The sequence below is a fragment of the Macrosteles quadrilineatus genome, unplaced genomic scaffold (genome assembly GCF_028750875.1).
Source record: "Macrosteles quadrilineatus isolate MER2022 unplaced genomic scaffold, UCM_ALF_1.0 Scaffold_1__1_contigs__length_201487025, whole genome shotgun sequence".
NCBI lineage: Eukaryota > Metazoa > Arthropoda > Insecta > Hemiptera > Cicadellidae > Macrosteles > Macrosteles quadrilineatus.
Genome location: NW_026542594.1, coordinates 194,587,978 through 194,599,524, shown reverse-complemented (window position 1 = coordinate 194,599,524; position 11,547 = coordinate 194,587,978). Strand labels below are relative to the sequence as shown.

Here is an 11,547-nt window from a genome sequence, read left to right as displayed (position 1 = left end):
TACCAATTTCATCACTAACAACATCGCATTCTCGCAAGCACGACCAAAACTCTTTTGAACCCTTAGTGTTGGATATTTTATATTTATAAAAATATTTCTTAGAATTTCTAATGAGACAATTTAACTTATTTCTGACACCTTTGTATTTGTTCCAGTCTATTTGCATTTTAGATTTCTGATAACATCGTTTCAATTTGTTTTTTTCCTTTATCATTTCGCTAATCTCTGGAGTCATCCACGGGGCTCTGGAGTCATCCACGGGGTTTTTTTCCTTGTAGCTCGTTTAACGACCATAGGAGCTAACTCATCATACACTGCCGTATGTTTGATGTTATGAACGTCTCAATTTTCTGTACCTCATTTGTTTGTAAGGCTATGTTCCAATCAATTGATGCAATTTTTCTGACTACTGTATTGATGTTAAACTTAGAGAAGTCTCGATATGTTAACATTTTTTCAAATTTTCCTGCTCACATAATATTTAATTTGACCATAGATAAGTTTATGATCAGTAATTTGTTTGCCCCTATAGTCAGTAATATCTGATGTGTCAATTACTCCACATTTCTCAAGTTTGGTACCTTTCTCTACATTATATGCGTCAATCAATGTGGAGGAGTCTTTTCAGTTACTCTGGTAGCAACATTAATCATTTGCAGAACATTTGATGAGCGAATGAGCCTTCTTAGATATTTGGCTCACAATTGGTTTTCGATAAAAGGTCTATGTTTACATCTCCAAGCATTATAGCTCTATCAACCTCTGCAGCAAGATCTACAAATACTGCCTGAAATAGTGATTCTAATTTTGTGTAGATGACACCAGGAGGCCTGTATATACACAAACTCCGAGTCTCACACCCTTGCTCTTTATAATGACGGATAAATGTTCCAATCCAGAGTCTACCTCATTCAGGCTATACACACGAAAGTTAATTGTGTTCCTGATAAAAATTGCAACACCACCCCCACCGCATGTTTCCTGTCTATCAGACCTAATAAGGTCATACCCAGGCAGTTTATATCTATCAGAAGATATACCAGTAGAGAGCCAAGTTTCAGATATACCTATAAATGTCAAACTGAAAATCTGAAATGATTGAGCTCAGCTCCTCAAAACCTGTACCCAAAGATCTTATATTGACATGAGCAAATGCTAAGCTGCGCCCCTTTGAGCCATTTGTATCTCGTTTCCCGAGGCTGTAGTATTATCAGCTTCCGATTGAGTATCAAGGGATGCAGTCAACTCAGTGGCTGAGGGTTGTCTTACGAGCAACAGAGTATCACTAGTATCAGATTGGTTCGCCTTTAAAAACTCTGTTAAGATGCTAGAAAATAATTTTCCCAGGCTGATGGTACCATCCCTGTTAAGATGCCTGCCATCTCTAGACAAATGCTGCTTACCAACCCAGCAGTTCGCCTCTACAAACACAGCCCCAAAGTTATTACACATTAACTCGAGTTGATCATTGAAACCAAAAAGAGCTTTATAGGAAATATCTGATCGGATTAAAATACTATTTACAAAAATTTGAGCGTTAGGGAAATTAGTTCTGGCCATGAAGAGCAAGTCAGCCATGGCGTGGAGTGCCTCGCGCTTTCCCCAACCACCATTGTACCCAAATCTACCGTTATAACCCCTCTTGAGGTTGTTTGTCCCAATATGAAAATACAAAGCTGACAACTTATGATTAACATACTCATACATACATGCCTAGAGCACAAACCCCGGAATTTCCCTTCTAATTGCCGAGTTCTGATGGCTTGTCAGTTTTTAAATATTGTGATCTACGCTGGACATAAAATTAGGTTAATTTTTTTTTCAAATCCAAATTGAATCCAAACCAAAACACAACGAACACCCAACTCCATACCCAATCCCATAGATAGAGGCGCGCCGCGGTTGCACCGCCAGACAAATTCTCAAAAGAGCCGCTAGATTTATCTGGGCCCCGGGCTTTTTGTAATTGGGTGTCCGGTGTCCTTACTAATTTATACACATTGATTTATAATTTAATTTAAAAGTAATTAACGGCATTAGTTTATATGGAAATAATAACAGGGACTACCGACCAGCCACGCCTCGGCACGATATGTAAGATTTATCTCTCAACTGTAATTTGCTCCGTTGTCAGCTCCGTTGTAGCTCTTTAATTGATTTTCGATTAGGAGGAATTATTCGCGAATTGTCCCTCGGCATTGTTTTGATGGATTGCGTCTTTCACAGATTAATTAGTTGTGGTAATTTCATGCAGTGTAAGACCACGGCCGCTTTGGCCTTCGGAGTGGCAACGTCGCAAGTAGGGTTGTAACAGCTGTTTTGTTTGGAAGCAGCTAATGGTATTTGTGTATATACGAAAGCTTGGTTACTGGACTATGAAAATATTGACTCCGCTTTAAATGTACAGAAATATATATTTTCAATTCAAATTGTTTTGGTTTTCCTGTATGTTTTATTTTCAATATTTTAATAAATAAATGTTCACAACCATAGACAAAATGATTAAATATAGACCGTCAGCTACAGTATACTGCAGTTACCATAGGTTCTGGCGCACACCGCTGAGGGTGCCATGTAGTTAGTAAGGAGGGTACACAATACCATAGACAAAATAATTAAATATAGACCGTCAGCTGTACTGCGGTTACCATAGGTTCTAGCGCACACCGCTGGGGGTGCCATGTAGTTAGTGAGGAGGGTTCACGATACCATAGACAAAATAATTAAATATAGACCGTCAGCTGTACTGTGGTTACCATAGGTTCTGGCGCACACCGCTGAGGGTGCCATGTAGTTACGGCGTACGCGCTACGTAACTACTCGGCGCTCCCAGTGGTGTGTGTCAGAACCTATGGTAACCGCAGCACGGCTGACAGTATATTTTAAATTCTATTTGTCTATGACAATACACATCTATGAACCAATATCAACTTTTTGCAACAATTAGACTACACTCCAACCAATCAAACGCACAAATTAATCCCAGCTCGCAAATGAAACAGCCAATCGGAGAGTGGGCTGTTTGATTTACTAAATGCTGTATTACTGTTTTACTCGATTAAGACGTCTACATAAACCACACAGAGGTAATTAAATAATACCACTTGGTTTACGAGACCCCGTGGCTATAAACGTCTATAGCCACATCCCGGGTCGTACATTATAGTCGGCCGTTTTCCCTTTTAATTGCTTATTAATACCTCACCGTATTTATTGAGGCCAATTAATTCACTTATAAATAGTTCCTAGTGGATGTGATTTTACTTGGCTAGTTCTGTAACCGGTTTAGAGGTTTGGGATTTGTTTATTTCTCGATATCATTTAAGGTGTGTTTTGGAAGTAGAATTCTTATTGTTCAAAGTCGAGCATGATGTTTTAATCCAAAGTAATTAATTACTCTAAAGACCATGGATAAATATTTTTAGTTAGATTTGTTTTAAGATTATTTGCGTCATAGCTGCTTTAATATAAATTTCAGTCAAACCATGTTCTTGTTGTATGTACGGCATTGGAACTTTGATTATTTACAACGGTGAACTAGGCAATCAATTATCAGGTTTTAAGTCGTCGTATTGTGTTTTTATTCTGCTTATAAGCTTCTTATACTTTTTGTAGATTCTGAAGTATTTTTTAATGCGTTTTGAAATGTCTAAGGTTTCTATTATTTTATATTACAAAGGGATATTGGTTATCTGACTTGTAATACCAGATGAAGAGGAGTAATTTACCAATAGATTGTTTTAATTTGATTTTTTTTTTTGTAAACAAAGAAGAATAGAATAAAATATTAAATGAATTTTACAGTATACACATATACCGGACATAGCATGTATTTTATTTGGACCACGATAAATTTTATTCCAAATCAGTTTTGGAATCAGATTAGACAAGTAGAACTTAAATTTCAGCCCCTAAAACAGCTAATTGCCCACTTACCATTTATTTCTTCTAGTGCTGGTGTAGTTACCGGTGCAAAAGGTACAAAACTACGTCATATAGTTACTACTTTTGTAGATTCTACTAACATACCTATACTAATTATGGGTAGACTTCCGTATCTGTTGCCACTAACAACCGAATGGAAATATCGATCGGTATATCGAATAATCGCTATATCGATCGATATTGGTTATTAGGTAAGGTTAACCTAACTAACCAAACGATATATCGAATGAAACAGTCGAATAATCGATATTTCATTCGGTTGTTTGCCCCAACAGATACGGAAATCTACCCTATTATGTCCCAGTTTCGATTCCTTACCTCACCAACATTTTCGCTAAAATACTCATTTCCAACATTTCTTCTTTGAATTAATTCTTCGACTCCAGATTTCCTCTTCGTCAAACCTCCGCTCCGCCAGGAACAAAGCCTTGTTAGCTGTGGAATCAAGGTTAAATGTTATTACTAAATAATTGGCCTCTACATCTGTACTCGTTTGTTTTGCGCGATTTGCGTAAACTCGAAACCGATCGCTACCAAATTTGGAGTCGATCATCATTAGTGGGAGCGCGGGCCGCGGTTTTTGCCGCGTAATGGGCTGCGCCGCGCCAAAAAGGAGGACTCAGATGGTATCGCGCGGCTGAATGGACGTTGCCTCCAATTTAAACACTTTCCATTCTTCTCGAATTCCCCAATAATTTATAAATGTTGACAAACTGCAGCGCGTACGATTCAATTTGAACCGTGCTCTCCGCTTCAAAACTTGTGATCATACTCTGAACTCATCTTTAAAGATACGCTGTATACAATTTTAAGATGTATAAGGTCTAAGGTCTATGTAGAGGGTTGTTTGTTGTTTACTATCTGTGTCTTGAAAAAGTTATGGCAAAACGAACATAAAACTTTAGATTTTTAGATAGGATGTGATAAGTCTTCTAGTACTAGAAAAGTCAATCAAGCTCAAGTTCAAGCTCTTTTTACCTTGAATTAACTTTGTACGTTGATAATAGGATGCGTCTTCTAGCACTTCTGTATGCATTTCTTGTTGGAAAGGTAGAGCTGGGTGGTCAAATTATTTTGGTGTTCGATTCTGTTAAGGTGTTAGGCATCTAAATTTTCTAAATTTACAAAATTTTCGTTCACATGTTAGTTACATTTGTCAGAGAGTTTCAAAGAGGTTGAGAATGTTACACCATTTGAGAGGGATACTACAGTAGGACTTCAATGAACCCATACTTATTGGTATGAAGGACCTCAATAAGTAGACCCTCGATAACAAGTGTATTTTTCAAATCCCCTTGAATTTATTTTACCTCTAAACACATGCTATTGCAAACCTCAATAAGAAGTCAACCTTGATAACCCGACTTATTTTATAATCCCATGAGAGTCTTGTTATCAAGGTTCTACTGTATCTTAAACTGCCAAGCTAGAATTGATCAAATCAACAGTCTTCCCTATAATTCACTATGCACTTCCATCGACAAACCATAATTGAATTAAAGAAGAGAAAAAAATGTAAATTTCGACAATACTTCAGTTAGTTGCTAATTGAAGCATGTTAATCTTTCCTAACTTTGGCAGTTGATCAATATATATTTGCTATCCACCCAATCAAGCCAAAACTAAAAGCTACTCACTTTTCCTAGGAACCTAAAACAAAAGGATGGATCCGTTACAAGAAGCCATCGTTGGTAGTTGGTGACATTAGTTGGAGCATTAGTTCCTAGTTGGTCACATTCTGCCACGTATCATATCCTCAGCAGGATGTTCCAAGAATCCAATGATGGATGTCATATTTAGAAAGCGCGTTCCTCAGACCAATCGTACAAGTCGTAAGTATAAGACTCGTAGCTCGTAGAGTCTCGTAGAAGATGCTGTACTAATGGTACTATCTCGTAGAAGCTATGAGACGCTCACGACGGCTTCGTAGCTGACTTGATGGTTAGACGTGCAATTAAATGTCATGCAGAATTGGACATCCTTGAAAAGCATTGATTGTAAATTCATTGGCTAAAGAAGAGGGATGCAGTCATTATAGTTTACCCCATTAAAATGAAAGTAATGTTAAGTGAGTTTAATCAATGAATACAAACCTTGTCATTGGCTTAATGCTAGAGTAGGTTTAGGTTGCGTGGGGTAATGATTGGGTTAAAAAACACGAACTATTTCACATTTTCATCATTTACTGGGAATATGTCAAATTTAAATAGACTCCCTTAATAAAAAGTCCCAAATAACCGAGTGATAAAAAACATTTTATTTAGAAGATGAATTCGTATGGTGAGAGCATAACCATTATTTGAGTTTGTGTTGTAAATGTTGTACACCCAATTTTTAATTTTTTTTTATTGAGCTCGTAGAACAGAATCGATGGATGAGTGTAATAAATTCTGTAGCTTTGTTCCCGAATAGTATATTTTCCATAGCTGGGATTATTTATTTTTAAAGCCAAATAATGTTGAACTACTGGATCAAGTTTTATAACCTCCAAAAGCTCGTCTTTTCACATAATCGAACCGCTGACCTTCAGATTACAAAGTGAGCTCTATTGCTCTATAACCTCTCAGTTAGTAGATATTTTAATGTACCCAGCTAAACAATGTTTCAATTATTGAAAGTAAAAATCGCCAAGATACAGTTTTAAATCAATGTTTTCTATAGACAACACTAAATGCAAATTCATCGACTGTTCCGTTTTTCACGAGCAAATCTGTTGCGGTTTGGTTTTCCCATCAATTTGACTCCTTCCCCGCGATGGCTGGCGGCAATTTGTTTATCTGAAAGCGGAAATTAAAACGTTTGGAAAATGGGAATGGAAATATCGGATACAATCGAAAACATCGATGAAATGACATGTTTCGATGGAAGATAGCAAAAAACCTCGTAATTGCGGGGGAGGGGGAGAGATAAGCCCTATCGGAGTCGTTAAACCCCCATCCACCCCCAGACTTGTACGTTTTATTGCTGAAAACCCATAGGCTATGGGATACAGTGCTGAGATTTGGTTGATACAATTTATCTCACTATATTACTTTGTCGATTCAATATCTCTATTACAATTAAATACAGTAAATACATTTCGTATGGAATTTAGTAGGGTGTTCTCCATGTGAGCATTGGGTGTTCTCCATTCTCCCCCTTCAAGAACATACATATATCTTTTTTATTGTGAAAATTCGACTTACATCTTATAGAGGGATTGGAACCACCGAGTTAAGGCATCACTGAATAGCTAAAATATATTGGCGATCCTGTGATTTATTGAACCCCGGCCTTCAGGACAGCTTTTAACGATTTAATCATGAGACCAGACATACTATTGGAAAACATAGATAGATATGGAATTTTAAAATTTTAAATTTCTTTGAATGGCAAGGCAATTTGAAATTTTGAATCCAAATTACAATTGAACTTGAGTATAGACTGAGAAAGATTTCTAATGTACTCGATCCTGAGAATTCCGGTGTCTTTTGCTGGTTCGAAATTTGATTCAGCTGGCCTTGATAAGTGGGTTTTAAAATTTTCTCTTCTATAAAATAAAAACATCTGAAACAGTAACAAAGCCACGTAAGGCTATCCCAAACTTATGTTTCAATATTACATTTAGGTTCAATTGAGTTCTCATCTCAAAATAGTGATTCAGTGCCAAACTTCTTACTGTTTACTGATACAGAAAATCGGTGAAAACAAAATCGGACCGAAACGTCTACCTTGTGACACACCTCACTAATTCGTCAATTCTCGTCAGATTAACTCATTTAAATACGGACTCAATAAAAGTGACTATGACGATAGACCGTGTCATCACTACACTGTAAAAGTAGAATAGGACCACAGGGAACTAAGGAATCTTTCTAATTCTCAGTGATATGACTGAAACAGCATCCCTGTAACATAACTCCACTCCATGCATTTGTGATTTGTACATTATTGTAATAATTTATAGTTAGTTATCTTATCTTCCACGATAATTTTGTTAATTTTCCAATTATTGTAACACACCATATCTTTCTTCACGAAACAAACACAAGAGATTAAAAGTGTCACCTCCGTCAGGTGACAGGAGATAATTCCACGGAACAAGATGGTAACCCACAACATCACCTTGTGTCCAGAAGCATTGGAGCTTGTGACGTTTGGACAGATGACATTTGGGCTCTTGCTGCTCGTCAACCCTGACACCCTGCGGTTAATCCCTCCTGGCAAATTGACTGTAACCCTTCATCCCAGGGGTGTTCTCACGGCTCTCTTACCAAGAACACCTTTCTTTGTTTAATTGGATTGTCAGTTTTGTTGAAACTTCACGGGATTCACTCCAAGGTGTCAGAAAATTTTTGTTTGACGAAGAGTTTGAATTTCTTTCTGGTTTGTGGGTTAGCTAAAGCGTGCTGGAATTAAAGTCATACAATTGAACTTTAAAACCTTTTTTACTTGGGTGGTAAATTGTCTCTAGAATTCCACGGGATTTGCTTGAAAAGTTGACATTTTTTGGGGTTTGGTCGAGGATTTCTTTTCTTCTTGATGGAAAAGACCTTCCAGCAATTTAGAGATTTAGTTAATAATATATTAATTTAGCAGTATGGATTTGGACGTAAAGCTTTGTAGGCTGATTTTAATTTAAATTGTTCTCCATCGATTCTCTGATAAGGGAAAATTGTAAAGGACTATTTTTGAGAATGAACATAGCCTATTTGTGCTTTACTGTTGAAGTTGAAGCGATAAGAAGAGGCCAAATTGGAGCACCAAAATTATCAAAAATTATTATTTGAACCTTTCTTGGATTCTTAAATCAGACTTACATTGTTTTTTCTAAGTATCTATTTTATTTACGGATATAATTTGTAAGGTATACGCTATGCTAGTTTTTTACTCTTAAGAATTTTACTCCAGGAAGAAAAAAATGCCACAGAAAAACGTATTTATTTAATCCATCATCGTAAAATACTGATGGGATGAAAACGTTTACCATGAAGGGTATATACTAAATATACTTCCTTCTAACAACAGCTCTCTTCGCAGAGACTTCACTAACCACCTCTTCTTCTAGTAGGCCTAATCACTTCTTTTGCAATTTTTCCTGGGAGGCTCTTCGAATTAAACTTTTTCCCCCAAGGATCGGGTCACTTAATTAGCCACAAATTAGAGCCAATAGTGTCAAACAGCTTTTTCCTCCGATTCAAGATGAGGAGCGTTCTGTCGTAGTAAATCTTGTATAGAGTCGTCGTCGGGGCTCCGCCCCCTCGCGTGCAGCCAATGGCGCCTGGGGGGCGTGGCCGAGGACAATCTAGGCTGAATTGAAAATGAGCTTCTGATCCTGGTAATCGCGCCTGTCGCAGATTAATGGCTTGATTAATTGAAAATTATTACGTCCGTCTTGTAATGAGGGAATCTGACAGGAATGTACAAATGAGGTGTGTTACAGGGTAGGTGTTTCGGTCCGATTTTCTTTTCTTGACTCGTCGGACACATTTTATCGTGATAGTGATTTTGATTACACATAGCTGTGTAGCTGAGTGGAAAAAGTGTACTCCTAATGGTTACTGGTTTGATCTTTTTTCTTGAGAAGTCAAAATTTATTGGTTTGAATTTGGATTAGGTGTTCTTGATCATTGGGCTATCAAAAAATTGAAACTGAGTAAAGAACCAGTTGATCTCAGTGAGGAAAGGGTTGTCATTTTATTAATTCGAGAGAAATAATAGTTAAGTCTTTTTTCACCGCAAAATATGCACCTTAGAGTGTCAGCGTCATAAAAATATCTATCTATCTGTATGTTTATGGCCAGGCCCGCTTTTATAAACGGGCAGACTGGGCATATGCAAAGGGGCGCCGGTAAAGCGTACGTCTTGTAATAGGGAAATAGGGCTAGAATTTACAAATGAGGTGTGCCATGGAGTAGTTTTGGCACGAGTATTTTCATATATTTTTTAACATTTGACACATTTGAACTTGGTAGTTAGTAACTTTTATTGCGTTCGTTTTGTAATGAGAGGGTCCAACGAGAATGTAAAAATGAGCGAGTATAGCATTGGGTGGAAGTTTTGTTCTGTTTATGTATTTTAAATATTTTGATCCATCATACACTTTTAAACATGATACCTTAGAAGCTTTTATTGCTTATTGCGTGCGTTTTGATTTAAAAATATATCCGATAGCAATGTAAAATCGAATATGTGTGTCCGAGCTCCAAGGGTAGTTTCAGCCCAATTTCTTTTTCAAAAATTTTACACCACCACACACTTATGGACGTGCGTAATGACAAATTTATTGCACCCGTCTTGTAAAAGGAGATCTGACGAGAATGTACGAATGTGTGAGGGATGCCACAGGGTGGATGGTTCGGTCCCATTTTCTTTTACAAACTTGGATTCACTAATAACATTATCATGTAGGGTAAATTTAATGGCTTTCGTCTTTTAAAGAAGGTATCTGATGGAATATATAAATGTCCATACATTTTGGTTATCACTTTAAATGTTTGGATATTCTCTTTCTTAAATGCAATTGTATTCGCTATGAATAAGACACTTGATGGTAAAACAAATCAAAATAAAATACCGTTATGCAAGGTCTTATCAATGTATTAAGAAAAGCTGTTGAGTCTTTTTCGCTGGTAACTTCTCATGAAAATTGCTATCGAACTAATGTTGTATTTCAATTTTTTGTCAGCGTTAACGAGTGAAATTCTTGTCGCATTTAAGGTTTATGGTGTAATTTATTAGTTATTTAACGCGTTATTGTCATAAGAATTATTGTTAATGTAACTTTAATATTCTATTTTGATTGATTTTATTTTATGATTGTTTTGATCGTTTATATTCCTCCTCACAAATCAAAGTGACTATTTAAATTGAATATGGAAATAATTTTAACTCCACCAACCGTGGATATAAAGATTAAATCAAATTGAGTCAATATTTTTTACAATATATTTAACAATATACACTTTTTCAACTACGGTAATACTTGATTTATCTTCGTATTCTCTTTAACTATGAATGGTTTTTTTTTTAGCATCAACACATCTACAAATACTCTATCCCTTCTCTCGTAGATTTGCTGCGAACGTTAATTTAAAATTTAAAGAGGAACATAGTTAATCAATTGTAATGCAAATACAGTACACCACTAGTTGTCAACAGACAGTAACTATACAACTCCATGACGATTGTGCCTAAGGGTTGTAAGCTTTCACTTAACTTTCATGGGCAGTTGCCATCAGCCGAAATAGCTCAGTTGGGAGAGCGTTAGACTGAAGATCTAAAGGTCCCTGGTTCGATCCCGGGTTTCGGCAGTAACATTTTGCATTAGTGACGAGACATATAAACCCACAAAATATTCCACTCATTAGTAAAATAATATTTTCCTTACCAAATAGTTTAATTTTCATTGGTACTATGTTTTATATAGTTTAAAATTTAAGTCTTTAATGACTATTGCACTCGAAATTGACCTAAAAATTCTATCACTGTGTGGGTAAATCATTGGTGTATCAATAATAGATAAATTACAAAATAGTTTTCTGAACGGAAAAATCATTCATGATTTACTGCCGCTAAAGAGATAAACTAATGACTGAAAAGGATGAAGGAAACGATATTTTC

At 36.5% G+C, this 11,547-nt stretch overlaps 1 non-coding gene across 1 annotated transcript; it reads left to right on the top strand.

The window, feature by feature from the left end:
* The first annotated feature begins 11,164 nt into the window (after positions 1-11,164).
* Positions 11,165-11,237, top strand: Trnaf-gaa (transfer RNA phenylalanine (anticodon GAA)). Its single transcript has one exon. It is a non-coding gene; the product is annotated as a tRNA-Phe (tRNA).
* Positions 11,238-11,547: the final 310 nt, after the last annotated feature.